This window comes from Corythoichthys intestinalis, chromosome 5 (assembly GCF_030265065.1).
Source record: "Corythoichthys intestinalis isolate RoL2023-P3 chromosome 5, ASM3026506v1, whole genome shotgun sequence".
Classification (NCBI taxonomy): Eukaryota; Metazoa; Chordata; class Actinopteri; order Syngnathiformes; family Syngnathidae; genus Corythoichthys; species Corythoichthys intestinalis.
The window spans coordinates 25,507,017-25,521,183 of NC_080399.1; the positions used below are offsets into that span (position 1 = coordinate 25,507,017).

At 40.4% G+C, this 14,167-nt stretch overlaps 1 protein-coding gene across 1 annotated transcript in view; it reads left to right on the plus strand.

Annotated features, from left to right (window-relative positions):
- The first annotated feature begins 1,773 nt into the window (after positions 1 to 1,773).
- The window catches only part of LOC130916039 (high affinity choline transporter 1-like), a 56,057-nt gene continuing 43,663 nt past the window's right edge, over positions 1,774 to 14,167 (plus strand). Inside the window, exon 1 of the mRNA XM_057836402.1 lies at positions 1,774 to 1,971. The gene's annotated coding sequence lies outside the window, so the exon portion shown is untranslated. The remainder of the gene's footprint in view (positions 1,972 to 14,167) is intronic.

A 14,167-nucleotide genomic window follows, 5' to 3' on the forward strand; every position in this document is an offset into this window, starting at 1 on the left:
CTGCTGCAGTTATCTGAGTCTGACGATGATGAGTCACGTCAATGTGCAAAAGCACGCGGCAAAGCAAAACGCCTGGACTCATTTATCCGTTCAATTGGCTGCTATACTGACATGTGATCAGCAGAGATAATTAGCTCTGATTGGTTCAAATGTGCATGTTTTCTGCAGCAAAAAAAAAAGCTTGTTGAATTAATGCGACAAAAAAAGGGCAATGCAACATAAAATTAATCAAATCTTTAAGCGCAACAAGGGAGTTGAGGAGGCCTATTTATCATATTTAGTTTTATTTGCTCTGATGGGGAGGTTCAGAACATCTTAGCTGTTAATGTGCACTTTGGACTTATATTTGTTCATTTATGTTAGGCTACTTATTTATTCCTTATGATTGAAAAAAAGTCAATGCGCGATCTTCAAAATATTTTCCATTTCACTCTGCATTATGTAAGTACTTTGTACTTATTTTTCTGAATGTATGTTATATCTTTATTACTAGAAAAAAGGTAAATGTTTACATTAACTTCAATTTTAATGTACATCCTATGTTCTTAAGTAGTTAAAATTAAGATTTGGCATTTAGTATGTAAGGAAATAACGGAATATAACAATTAGGAGATGGAGGTTGGGGTTATTGCTGTTTTAACTTTTATTTAGCAAATCATTGAAAAAAATACAAATTTTGAATGAAAATCAGTTTTTGCATGTGTTATGGAAATAACTGTGCTAAAACAGTTTTCTTTGCATTTCAGTAGTTTAAGAGGTTTGACCCCCCACCCCCCAAAAACTGAAAAAAAAAAAAAAAATCTCTGGCTCCGTGGTGACCTTCACGTCGGGGAGTTCCGGCAAGAAATTTTAGCCACTTTCACCCCTGGTGATAAGTCATTGGAAAGCTTAAAATCTCAATTTTCTCTTTTCTGGGGGAAGAAAAAATTTGAACGGAGGACATTTTTTAAAAAAAATTCATTTTTAAACAGCAAAACCTTTATAAAAAACTGCAGGCGGAAGCAGAATTAAAGACGCCATGATTTTCACGAGATAATATTGCGTGGCACTGGTTACCTTGTTTCGACCCTTGTTATATTACCATGTTTCACCCATTAAATCCCCCCAAAAAACCAACTGTGGCCATTCACAGCTGTGTCTTGACACTCAGTGATACATGCTACATGGAGTTTTTGGATCGAAACAAGGTAAGTACGCGATCATATCTCATTAAAGTCATGGCGTCTTTAATCCTGCTCTCGCGTGCTCTAACCTCCAGATAAGGTTTTGCTGTTTAAAAAACATTTTTAAAGATGCCCTCCTCTTCATAATTTTTCTTCCTCCAGACAAATGAGAGTTTAAGCTTTCCAATGATGTATCACACATGCATATCCGACAATTTTGAAAGTTGGCCAAATTGGGGGTCTCAGAGCGGAAGTTCAAGTCACCTGAGTGTTATCCGCCATATACATATATGCCAACATAGATATAAAGATAGAAAGAATAGAAAATATATACAAAATGAAAAATACACGTGTTAATGAATTACACACACAAAAATTAGACACCGAGGGGATGAGGTACGTCCACAATGCAGAAATACACCACTCATTTGCATTAATATTAATCATCACTAAAAGAACAAATCAAGGAAGAGGAACGCGAGGCTTATTAGAAGCATTTTAGGTGGCCATTCTCGCGCACTTTTGACGATGACACAAAAACGAAGTGGCGGTGGTGGTGACGAGAGACCATGCCGCTGTCTTCGCGCGTGAGTTCTAAATAGTGGGCAGTGCCACATCTCCAGCGTCATGTTTCTGAAATTTTCCACTCGCCGTGACGGCATGTAAACGCAGCACGCTTGGGCAGCTGCCGAGGACGAACAATAGAGCAGCTCGGAAGAGTTGATAACCTCGGAGCGGACGGCAGATGTGGGAATAGAAACCAAAGCAAGCAGCAACAGCAGCACAATTTACATCGTCTTACGGAGCGGTGAGTTTTAATGAGGGGGGGGCAGTTTCACATGTTTCAATTCAAACCCCCTCCCCCCAATAATCTTTGGACGTTGACAGGTGGAAGAAGCTCTTCGGCTCGCGCTCGGTTTTAATCGTATGTCTTTTATTTTTAAGCATGTGGACCCGTATTTTAATCAATTTAACCTCTCACATACAGAAAAAAAAAAACGTACGCGCGCGTGCTAAAAAACCGTTAGCCAGATGTATAGGACACAATAGGCGCTATATTTACCATGGGTGACACGATATGCCAACATTAATACACTCTACAAGAATTTCATGGACGAATGGGGTGATTTAAAAACAACTACATTTTCTTTCTTTTTTTTAAAAAAAAAAAATATATATATATATATTTGTGTGCGTGTGTGTGCATGTGCGTGTGCGCGCGCATGTGTCGAATGAATGAGTAAACGTGACGGCCTTTTTATTTAACTCTCTGCCTACCATTGACAACGGTAGATGTCAAATTTATTTCAACTGGAGGAAGGGCTGTGAAAGCTCATCTTTCAATACCATTGACGGAGCTAGACGTCCAATCCATTTGCGCATGCAGTGTTTCCTGTTGGATTTCCTGTTGGGAGGGAGAAATACATTTCAAAAAATTTTAAATGTATACATAGGAATATAAGTGTTATTAAATGTATATGTGTTATAAATATGAAAATAAGTATTTTGATTCATTTAAAACACCATATATTATACAAAAAATACAACATAAAGGGCAACAGAAGGTTAACAAACACACACCATTATCAGTGTGATTGAACCATAAGTCAAAAAATAGGTAGTGACACTTGACTAGCCTCATCTGATAGTCAGCTGTGACTTACTGTAATAGTGTGCAGCTATTAAATAGTAATCTTTTAGAATAAATGACCTTCATGTGAAAGATGATTGCTCAGAGAATCTCAATACGCAAATCACTAATTTCTTAGAACTATGAAAATGGACAAAATAATAATTAAACACAGAAAATTACACACTCTGAGGCAGTGGTGTTACCAGGATGCCAGGTGTGGGTGGGCATTAGTCTTACCTGGGGGGGCATAAAAAAAAAAAAAAGAAAAGAAAAAAAAGCTACAATGCTCAAGTTGGTCGAAATCCAGCGTAGGGCTGCTGCACCTTAAAACATGTTTTGTTTTCTCCTTGAGAGAACTGTTGTTGTGATTTGGTCTAAACAAATTAAAGTTGATTTGATTTTATTTGACTTAGAACACATCCAAAACTGAATAGCATGGACATGTTGGTGACAATGTTTTTTTAGGTAACCTGTTGTGGTTCCTCGGTTTTGTTATTATAATAGTTATTCTTTGTTCCGCAGCCCCTTTGAGCTAAATTTGACCCCCTTAGAATGCTTCAAAATGCACCAAAATCAGCAGGCAGGTCAAGACAGGTGCAATCTTTCATACCGTGAAAAGACAAATTCCAAATACACTATGTAGCGCCCCCTAGCAGTCATTGAGCCCGCTGACGCTTTGAGCCCTATTTTGTCCCCGTCAGAATGCTTCAAAACTCCCCAAACTCAACAGCCAGGTGAACACTGGTGAAAACTTTGATTAAATGTAAAAAAAATAAAAAATAAAAAAATCAAAATATGCGTAAATGTGTGTACCGCCCCCAAGGAACAAAACCAACATTTCATTTTTTTTTAAGGTGAAAGAGGAGGTAACAACGCAAAGGTTAAAACTTAGAACAAATCAGTACTGTATGAATCGGATACCATACGCGGTGCTCAGACTGCCGTTAGTACTACATCCAGTTTTCTTTGGGTGGGCAGAGCGTGTCCGTGAGTGGGCACGCTGTCCTCGACAATGTGTTGGAATAAAATACGGGGAGGATGGCCGGTCATCACATATGGATAAAATGGAAAGGACGCTTTCGTGTTTATTGACTCTTGACGAGTCTAGTCAAATTATGTAAAGTAGACGTGCTGTGGTCCACATTGTCGCGGACAGCAAGGTTGCTGATAGCTAGAAATCCGAGCAGTTGTTGAATGCGGCACGAGAAATACTTCGCTCATCTAGACACGACTGCAACTTTCTATCTAATCCTTCCTTCCTACTGCAACTCGGCCCGTCGAATTAAAAAAAAAAAAAAACGTTGTAGGATAATGTAGGATAATTTCTCGCGGCACACCTGACGATCTCTCACGGCACACTAGTGTGCTGCGGAACTCTGGTTGAAAAACACTGTCTTAGACAAGATGTGAATGGTCCAGAACAAAAGGGGGTGCAAGGCGGAGTCACTGAGGCCCTCTGAATGTCACAGTTGACCAGTTGCACTTACCAAGCCAGAAGATCTGTCGAGCTTGGGATAAGGTCAATGGCTGCTTTTGGGAAGGACTGGCTTCCCCTTGCTCTGCAGTTTATAGTCCTCAGGGAATGAAGATAGCTGGGGCTGCAGCAACACCTCTCTCTCTCAGCACACCGGTACTCTGGCACTTGGCGGGAAGCCAGGTAAGCAGTCTCCCCTGAAGCCCCTGGACTTTGGCTGTGATTTGTTGCTGCCCGGTATCATAAACCAGACCACTCAAACTGTCAGGTGCGTAACTGCAAGGGCGCAGACGGTGGCCATGCGTTGTTCAGACGGGTTGGCGAGTGGCTCTGTCACAAGGTTCTCGGACCAAGTGTCCGAGGTCTAAAGAAGGAAGGGGAGGGTCCTAAGAACCATCCGTTAGGTTCGGCAAGTACAAGTCGTCAGCAGGGTTATCTGCTGATCTGACATAGTGCCAGTTGCAGTCCTGTGTGAGCTCTTGGATCTATTTCTTCTAGGCTTAAGCTTGGTTAGAATCTTTCACGAGACGTCTCTCGATACTACACAGTAGCGGAATAACAGCGTCTAGAGGCTATGAGTGGTGGCATGTCTGGATCGCAAAGCAGGGGTGTGGCATAACTTCATGTGCCTTCCACATCGATGTGTACACTATTAGCTTTGAGCAGAGCCACCGCCATTTGGTCTTACTTTGACCGCATTACATCCTTCTTTGGATGGTGGAGGGACTGTGTCTATTTGCTACAGCCTCTCATCGTGTTGGTACAGCTCCTCAAGCTGTGATGCCGAAAAGTTAAACAAATACTGGACAGAGTTAGTGGGCCCTAACGCTAAACCCCATGAGCTGAACTGGGCCTTGGAGGGTTTGTTGTCTGGTAAGGATAGCGGGCTACCAGGTGGTCCTAACCTGACTGGTTGGATCGATGTGACAAAGTGTGACTGATCTAATAAGAAGTGATTGGTCAGCTTCTGTGAAGGCAGGAATGAGAAGACCATAGAGGTGTATGAACTTCTGCTTAAGGCGTTCCACCGGGTAGGTATGGTTGGCGAGGCTCAGGCAGCTGGCTGTAAATACACCTTTGAGCTAGTAGCTTTTGCGAGAATGGGTAGCTGAGGAGACACGGAAAGACACTCAATATCCAGGAAAACCTCAATGTCCTGTCTCACTGTGTGCAAAGGAAGATCTTCAGGGATGCCCATGGCTTTGGTTGCCCTTGCTAGTGTCATCGACTTCTCAGACCCGTCATCTAAAATTGAGAAGGTGTTGACATTCTGGGCCCCATAGTGAATTGGGAAGGGCACCACCTTTAACATCATTTTATTTGGAGGTTGTCCCATTCTGCGTTTTCCACCAATGACGACTTGGGGCTTGCTGAGGATTCTCGAAATGAATGACTAGCATCATCTCATAGAAATTTTTCCCATTCTGCGTTGGTCCACCAATGACGACTTAGGGCTAGCTGAGGATTCTCGAAGTGACTGACTAGCCTCATCTCATAGTCAGAAGTAACATAATAGTCAGGGGTGCACATAATTTTTTAGCCCAGGTTCTCAGAGGAGGACCTGGAGATGTGACAATGTCCTCATTGAGCTTGAGAAACGACCCGCCTGATGCGATAAATTTATGACGAGCTTTACTTAGAGCCAATTAACTTTAATTAATTATATTAACAATTAATGCTTGATTAACATCAACTGGCACAACGAAATTGCCATTACTTTGAAGTGAAATATAAAGAAATAAACATAAAAGCACCAATTCAAAATAAAGGGCATTATGCGGCTCCCACATTAACTCCAAGCCTTTTTAAAAGTGGGATGTCCTCCTCATAAGACCTCATTGAACGTGCATGTTTAGCTTTGTAAAATGCGAGCAAAAACACGTTTGTCAGTGCATGTCGCTGTTCATTACCTTTATTCCGCCCTATTCTGCCACTTGTCTGACATCGATAGTTTGCTTAATTGCCACATGGTGTTTTTTTCGTGCTTTTCAAAGTTTGGATGGCTGAAATTCTTTGACCCTACATAAAATGCGCTGCTGTTATCGCCGACATTGGGATTCTCACGGCACATTTTGTACTGCATTTCCGTGCGAGCATCATTTGCTTCTAGCCATGGTACATCCTGTAGCCACTTTTTAGCAAAAGTCCTTTTTTTCGGTAGCTCCGGTGACGTCTCTGTCCTCTGTCTGTCTTTTGACGGGGGTGGGGGAACACGGACGTAATTCTTCGACATTTTGAGAAGTCATTTTCTCTTGTCCGCCGCAAATACAGTGGTCAGCCATCGGTACGCCAAAGCGAATGAAGTTCATTCGCTGCCACCCTCCCAGTTCAAACGGATTGGCTGTCAGTGGCAGTCAATTCCAGGCAATTAGGTAATTTTGGGCCATTTTAGGTCACACTGGAACAGCACCAAACAAAAGTTCCAGCCTCATCACCTTGTCCAATGCAGATTCTTGACTCTTGACACCTTGTCCAATGCAGATTCATGACTCTTGAAAATGTGATAATGCTGGAACTTTTGTTTGGTGCCGTCCCAGTGAGATTTACAAAGATGATTGCCTGAAGGCGACATCAAAATTCCCTCAGTACTTGATGATGTGGGGCTGCATGTCAGGCAAAGGCACTGGGGAGATGGCTGTGGTTAAATCTTCAATAAATGCACAAGTTTACATTGAAATATTAGACAGCTTACTTATTCCTTCAATTGAAAATATGTTTGTCATTTTCCAAGATGACAATGCATCATGCCACATAGCTAAAACTGTTAAAGCATTCCTTGCAGAAAGACTCATCCAGTCAATGTCATTGCCTGCAAATAGCCCAGATCCCAACCCTATTGATACCTTGTGGTGGAAATTGAAAAAAATGATCCACAGCAAGGCTCCGACCTGCATGGATGATCTGGCAACTGCAATCAAAGAGAGTTGGCACTTTGAACTAATTCATTATTTTTTCAAGCTTTTTATCTGAGTTTGTTCTACATGATAAGATGTCTGAGTGAGTGCTTGTCCGAGACTCGGGATTGGATACTTTTTGCTAGGGGTTGTATTATGGTGGAAGATTTTGATAACAATTTTTTTTTTTTTTTTTTTTTAAACCTTGACACCTTTTTTAAAACGATATCACGATTCTTGGCAGGAGCATATCGATAACCTTCTGGGACACAAAGTATCACGATATATCGCCATTTCGATATTTTGTCACACCCCTAACTAATATTCACATAGGAACTAAAATTATATTACAGAAAATATAGAATATAAATGAATATTACATCACACTTGTAAAACATAAATACATACTAAAATAATGATAGCCCATTTAAATTAAATAAATTGAAATGAGCTAAAACACATGTAATTAAATAAATAATAAGAATAATACACAAATCCTGCTTACTCAATTAAATTTGTAAATTTCTGCATGGCGCTTTAACTTGAGAAAATCCATCAATAAAGCTTTTGAAAACCATTCATAAGAAAAAAAAAAGTAAAATACACGTTGAAATCTTTGTAATTGGGATTGCTTTTCTCTTTAGCACAGGAGTTCTTTTTTCTTCTTGCTTTGAGAAAGAAAGCTGACCAATACAAGGGGTCTAAAGGCAAATGGTTGTTGTATTATCATCTTTAAATACCCGCTACTCTCGCGCGATCTTGCAATCTTCGCGTGAATCGATGGAGCCGCTCCAGAGACGCTCTGCTCCTAAATTGCGTCCTTTGGAAATTGACGGCGAGCGTCACTGGTGCGTTGACGCGCGGGCATTGTTGACGCGCCGTAGACGTGCCTGGTGTGTTACCGAGGGTAAGGACTGAGCCTTTATTACATCGTGTAACAGTTGTCTTTTTTTGCTCCTTATATTTGGATTTACCCTCCGTCTTCTCTGTACAGTCGAAAGCCGAAGACTGTTGTGTAGTGACACTGCCTTTTCCTTGTAATTTTTCTGAGGAAAATCTGTCTATGAAACGATTATATACAGTGTGTGAGCAGCAGATAGCCACACTCAATCAACGTACGGCAAGATAGACTAACCGACAGCAATATAAGTAGGACTTTATACAAAACTTTTTTTTCATACATTGTTTTTGTTAGAGTAAATCCATCATTTATTTACATTGCCGACCACTTTGTACTGACAGCGCATGGTATGAAGGTTGTGAAATGATACATGCTGGAACAGGGGTCGGGAACCTTTTTGGCTGAGAGAGCCATGAACCCCACATTTGTGGAATGATACATGCTAAAACAAAGGTCGGGAGCATTTTTGGCTGAGAGAGCCATGAACACCACATTTTTTTAAATGTAATTTCGTGAGAGCCATAAAATATGTTTAAAACTAAAAATACAAGTAACGTGTGCATTTTATGTACTTTTCAACACTTTTAAAGTACAAGGGTTTGGGTTAGTCTCTGAATTCTTTTTATAACATTGTTATGTTGTTGCTAATAAATTATGAGTATTTCCTACCATTAATGCGACTTCTGGTACCGCATGGGTTTGCTGATGGCTTTGTCGTCTGGTTGATATTTGGTGGGGTTAAGCTTTATGCAGACTTTGAGAAACACATTGAAGGTCGAATCCGACCCGTCAATATCATTAAGAAGTCTATGGCTGGAGTCAGACACACAGGTATGTTCTTTACCTGATATGGTTTGACGTAGATTCTCACATCTTCTTCAATGTGTCAGGAGATGCTGCGTGACGCGTATTTAAAAGCTGATGTTCATTACAGTTGTAATGTGAATAATATATAATTATGTGGATTGTGCTGTCTGGTGTGGATGGTTAATGGTTCCAAGAGTGGAGAATTTTTGATTGTTGAAAATCCCTCCAGATGGGAATTGAATGTGCTGAACAATTTGAAATTTGAATGTAAATGATGTATATCTGTGAATTTTCCTATAAGAAATGAGTTGGCAATTTTGGTTGAAAAAAATTGAATTTTAGAATGAGAAAGTCAATTTCTAAAGTACTTGAATTGGAATATGGTCCAGGTTGATGAGAATCAATGCAAAAGCAAATAGATATCATTTTACTCCTCCCTGTCAGAGTAGATTCTCTGGCTGTCTCACAGACATGTAAGTACCCAACGGGGGGTTTGGAAGCAAAATGCCCTGTGCCAGAAGAACCCTAAAATAAAAGTATACTGTCTGTACGTCACACTTTGTAAGGGATGGCCTATCAATGCGCCACCCAAGTAGTTTTTGTTCTTGTGAAATATATCTTTAAAGTCTTACTCCTTAGCAGTGTTGGGAGTAATGCCGTTATAAATAACGCCGTTACGTAACGGCGTTATTTTTTTCAGTAACGGGGTAATCTAACTAATTACTTTTTCCGCCGTTACAACGCTGTTACCGTTACTGACGGTCAAAAGCGGTGCGTTACTTACTCTGAATAAATTGAAGAAACTACCAGCCGTGTCGAATCGACTCTCTGCTCTGTTGATTTGTCAACCAAGACTTGGGATGCGTTCAGGTTCGAGAATAGCGCACGTACTTCTGACTCCAAGCTGTTTGTCCCTGCTCATTCAATTAGACAGTGCTTTCCAAAGTTTGGTAACGTTTCTGTTTTTGCTACATCTGATGCTAGCCTCGTTCCCATCTCCCACTGTCAGGCAGCAATAATTCTGCTTCCATCTTGAGGACGGCAGACGAGCCTACCTGAATGCAGCCCCTCGAGAGATGCGATGGAAGTGATTGTGATTGGCTGAGGGTTAGTCATGTGTCGTGGTAAGCCAATCAGAGCCGGTGATTTCACAAGCAAACCGGAACAGCGCGTGCAGCATACACACACACACACACGCAAAACAGATGCACAGGGTGGGGATGGCAGAGCATTCAGAAGAAAAATTGTCCTTTAAGAGGTGGAGATATAGACACTATTTCAAGTTTGTCGAAATTAAAGGAAAGAACCTGCATGTAATGTGTAATTTATGTCCCGGGGCAAAGCTTTTGTCGACATCTGTGGGAAGCAATTGAAATCTGCTGAAGCAACTAAAAAGTTAACTACCTGTCTGTTCTTCTCTATTCCACTGATTCGAATACTGCTCAGAAAATTTCAAATTCTTTGACATACAACAAGTTCTTTTTAAAGTAACGGAAATAGTTGCTTTCCCTGGTAACTAGTTACTTTTACTATAGAGTAATTCAGTTACTAACTCTGTTACTTTTTGGAAGAAGTAGTGGGTAATGTAACTAATTACTTTTTCAAAGTAACGTGCCCAACACTGCTCCTTAGTAATTTGTTAACCGGTCATCTTGAAACTTTGTAGCTACAGTATGTAGCATGGCCCAGTATCTTTGAGCCAGATTTGTCATTTTTTGTATCAAGGCTAATTAACTAATTACGGATTTATTGGTGCCTGTGTTGCCTGTGGTTACATGTATACGCAGTAGATGTCAAGGGCGCACAGACTTCCGCCGTTAGTGGCCTGGATAACATGGTTTGGTATTACCTTTGAAAAATTAATTAAAAAATAAATGATAATAATAATAATTAGTTCAAAGATGAAATGTTCGGACAATACAAATGATTGTTTACAAAGTAACTGGGAAATGCAGATTTGTTCTCACATTTCTTTATCCTTAATTTTCTAATATTTATTTAAGTTGTTCATGAGGATCAAAACTGTCTCAACCATATCAAGATTCACTAATATTGTCATTTAGCGTCTGGCATGTTGCCAATGTTAATCCCTGAAAGCAAAGCTCCTAGTCAAATGTTAGGCTGTAGTTTTATTTAAAGTTTGTTAAAGGTAATTAAAACATAATGATATTTAGGAGGGTGAATTCAGCATCTCAGTACAGTTGAGGGATTAGAGAGTCTTGTAGCATCTGTTTGGATTAGTGTGTTGATTACAGGGGTAGCCAACTCTGGTGCTCGAGGGCCCCTATCCAGCTTGTTTTCCATGTCTCCCTCCTCCAACACACCTGACTCAAATAATCAGGATCGTTATCAGGCTCCTGCAGAGCTTACTGATGAGCTGATCATTTGATTCAGGTGTTTTAAAGGAGGAAGACATGGAAAACAAGCTGGATAGGGGCCCTCGAGGAGTTGGCTACCCCTGGTGTAGAACCTAAGTCTGTGATTCTTAACCTGGGTTCGGTGAGCAAATCTAAGGGTTTCGGCGAAGGTTACACACTGGGCCCTGTTTTCATATGCTGACTAAACGCAAAGTGTTGTTTTAGACTAGGGTTTACACTGGTTTGCCCCCAATTTTTAGGCTTAATTTCAATTTTTTAACTGCTAGTCCTCAATCTGATGGGAGGAGAAACTGGTTTACTCTATGGAGGGTTGACTCAAACTTGGTATGAGGATGTACAACAGACCTACTGGAAGCGTGAACTGCACTTGAATAAAAAAAATATTTCCGTCACATTTTTTGCCATGAAAATATAATGTGATTACAGGATGCGGCAGTAGAATGAGAATGTTGACATGACAACAAAAAAAGGAACAGTCTGAAATAGTCCTGAATGATATAGGAAAAAAACTTTCATTGCGATTTTTTTTTTGGGGGGGTGGGGGGGGGGTTGCGAAATATTGCGATATTAAAACTAGAAGAATTTTTGTCAGATAACTTATACAGCTCTGTTTGGGATAGGCTTAAACAATATTAGAAAAAAAATAACAGTGCGATATATATTGCCAAGGCTCCACACTTACTTTTTTGCATTGGTTGAACTGGTTGCACCTAGGCCTGTCGCGATAACAAATTTTAGTGTGCGATAATTATTCTCATAAATTATTGCGATATGCGATATTATTGCGCCCCCCCCAATATTTTTTTTAACCAATTTACAATAACACAGTGAGAATACAGTATATATTAATAGATTAAGTACACCAATTTAAATGCGATAAATATTTACTCTCAAATTCAAAAATACTCTTAAAGAAATCACAACTAAAACAATAGACCATCCCTCTTAAGTAAAAATCAACAATATTGATACCGCACAGAAACACAGAATAAATAAAATGTGTTTAAAAAAAAAAAAAAAATTGCACTTAATAACTTAAGCATTTAGGCAAATGAAAACTTTTCCCGTCATAGCTTCTGCAATGGTGTTCCATAGGGATGCAACGATACAGTTAAGTCAAGGTTCGGTATGATTTTTGATACGGGGGACACGATTTTGGATCCGATTCAATACATTTAATGCTCTGTAAAAAAATAACAATTATATATATATATATATATATTTTTTTTTTTTTTTTTTTTTTTTTTTTTTTTTTTTTGCTAACGAGCAAAAATTAAATTGCCATCATATAAACATGCATTTTAGTGCATAATATTTCTGTGCTTACTTCTTATTGATATGAAAAAAATTTATATAAAAGTGCTGAGAACAATCTTTACTGTTTGTAAAGTGAGGCAGGGCACACTGTTGATTGCTACAGCTCTCTTAGCAGCTAGGTTTACTACATGAGCAAGACATCCTATTTGTGGTCCGAATCCATCTGTGTCACGTACTGAATTAACAATATTTGCAACATTAGCTATAGTCAATGGTATGGATTGATTTGGCCTTCTTAACTTCCATTCAGTCATGACAGTTTAGAATTCATCGATGTAGTATATGGACTACGTGTCCCATAATCACTCTGGGCTCACGTAGCCAATGGCATGGGACGTAGCACATCTAGTTTGCCATTTCATGATATCTAGTGTGTGGGCGCGTTGAAAAAGTTAGCAAGCGCCGCTGAAGTCACCTCTGCTCATTACTACACAAAACCAGCATTTGACAATCGACTTTCATAAACAGGACGCGTTTGAAGCACAGCGCTCTTAATTTCATTCAGCTGTTCGTTGTCAAAGCCATGTTGTTCGTCGCAGCCAAGTCGGTAACAATGTTTTGGCGGACTTTGTTGTAAATATCCGGCGTTGTGCTGAAAAATAGCCGCCCCGCGTGAAATGTCACTCCTGACGGGAGCGGCCACACGTCAACAACACCGGCGCGCCGTAGATGGTCCTCAGTCACTCCGGAGCACTGACGTGGCCGGTATACGTTGAACAATAGGATATAATGGGAACGATTGGCTCCGGCGCTAGTTTTTGCCGGACCTGGAATGAAGATGCATTTTGCGCAGTTGGTAACGAGGAATCCGAACTTTTAACAGCACATCTGCCGCACGCGCGCACGCACGTGCACGCGAGGCGATAAATCGCAGCGGAAAAATTACCGCCTTCTTTTTTATATATCGCGCGATAAATGGAATTATTGCATATTGCGACAGGCTTAGTTGCACCTAACTTTTTTCTTAAAGTGCACCAGCACAAAATGTAGGCGCACCCACATTTTTCATTGTGTCACGTTTGAAGCTGTTATAATAACTCTCCATGACATTCATATAATTCCTTCACTCATTCATCTTCTGAACCACTTATCGTCACGAGGGTTGCTGGGGTGCTGGAACTTGTCACAACTAACTCTAGGCAGAAGGCGGGGTCACCCTGAACAGATTGCCAGCCAGTCGCAGGGCACGTATAGACACACAACCATTCACGCAAACACTCAAACCTACGAACAATTTGGAGTGTTTAATCAGCATACCATGCACGCTGTTTTGGGGATGTGGCAGGAACCCACTCAGTCATAGGAAGGACATGAAAATGCCACACAGGAAGGGCGGAGCCGGAATTGCACCCACGATCCCCGAACTGTGAGGTGGACGTGCTTACCACTGTTCCACCATGCCGCCTTCATAATGTGAATTATTTTTAAACAAGAATGACGCAGAAAAATGCTTGTCTTTATTAAATAATTCGTTGAGTGAGTCCACTCAAATTTATTCACGCTTTGACGCTCATGCTGCCGAGAACAGCCTCTCACTTACACAATGAATGAGTTTGCACAGCACACTTCAGACTGGTCTGCAAGTTTAACGATAAATAAC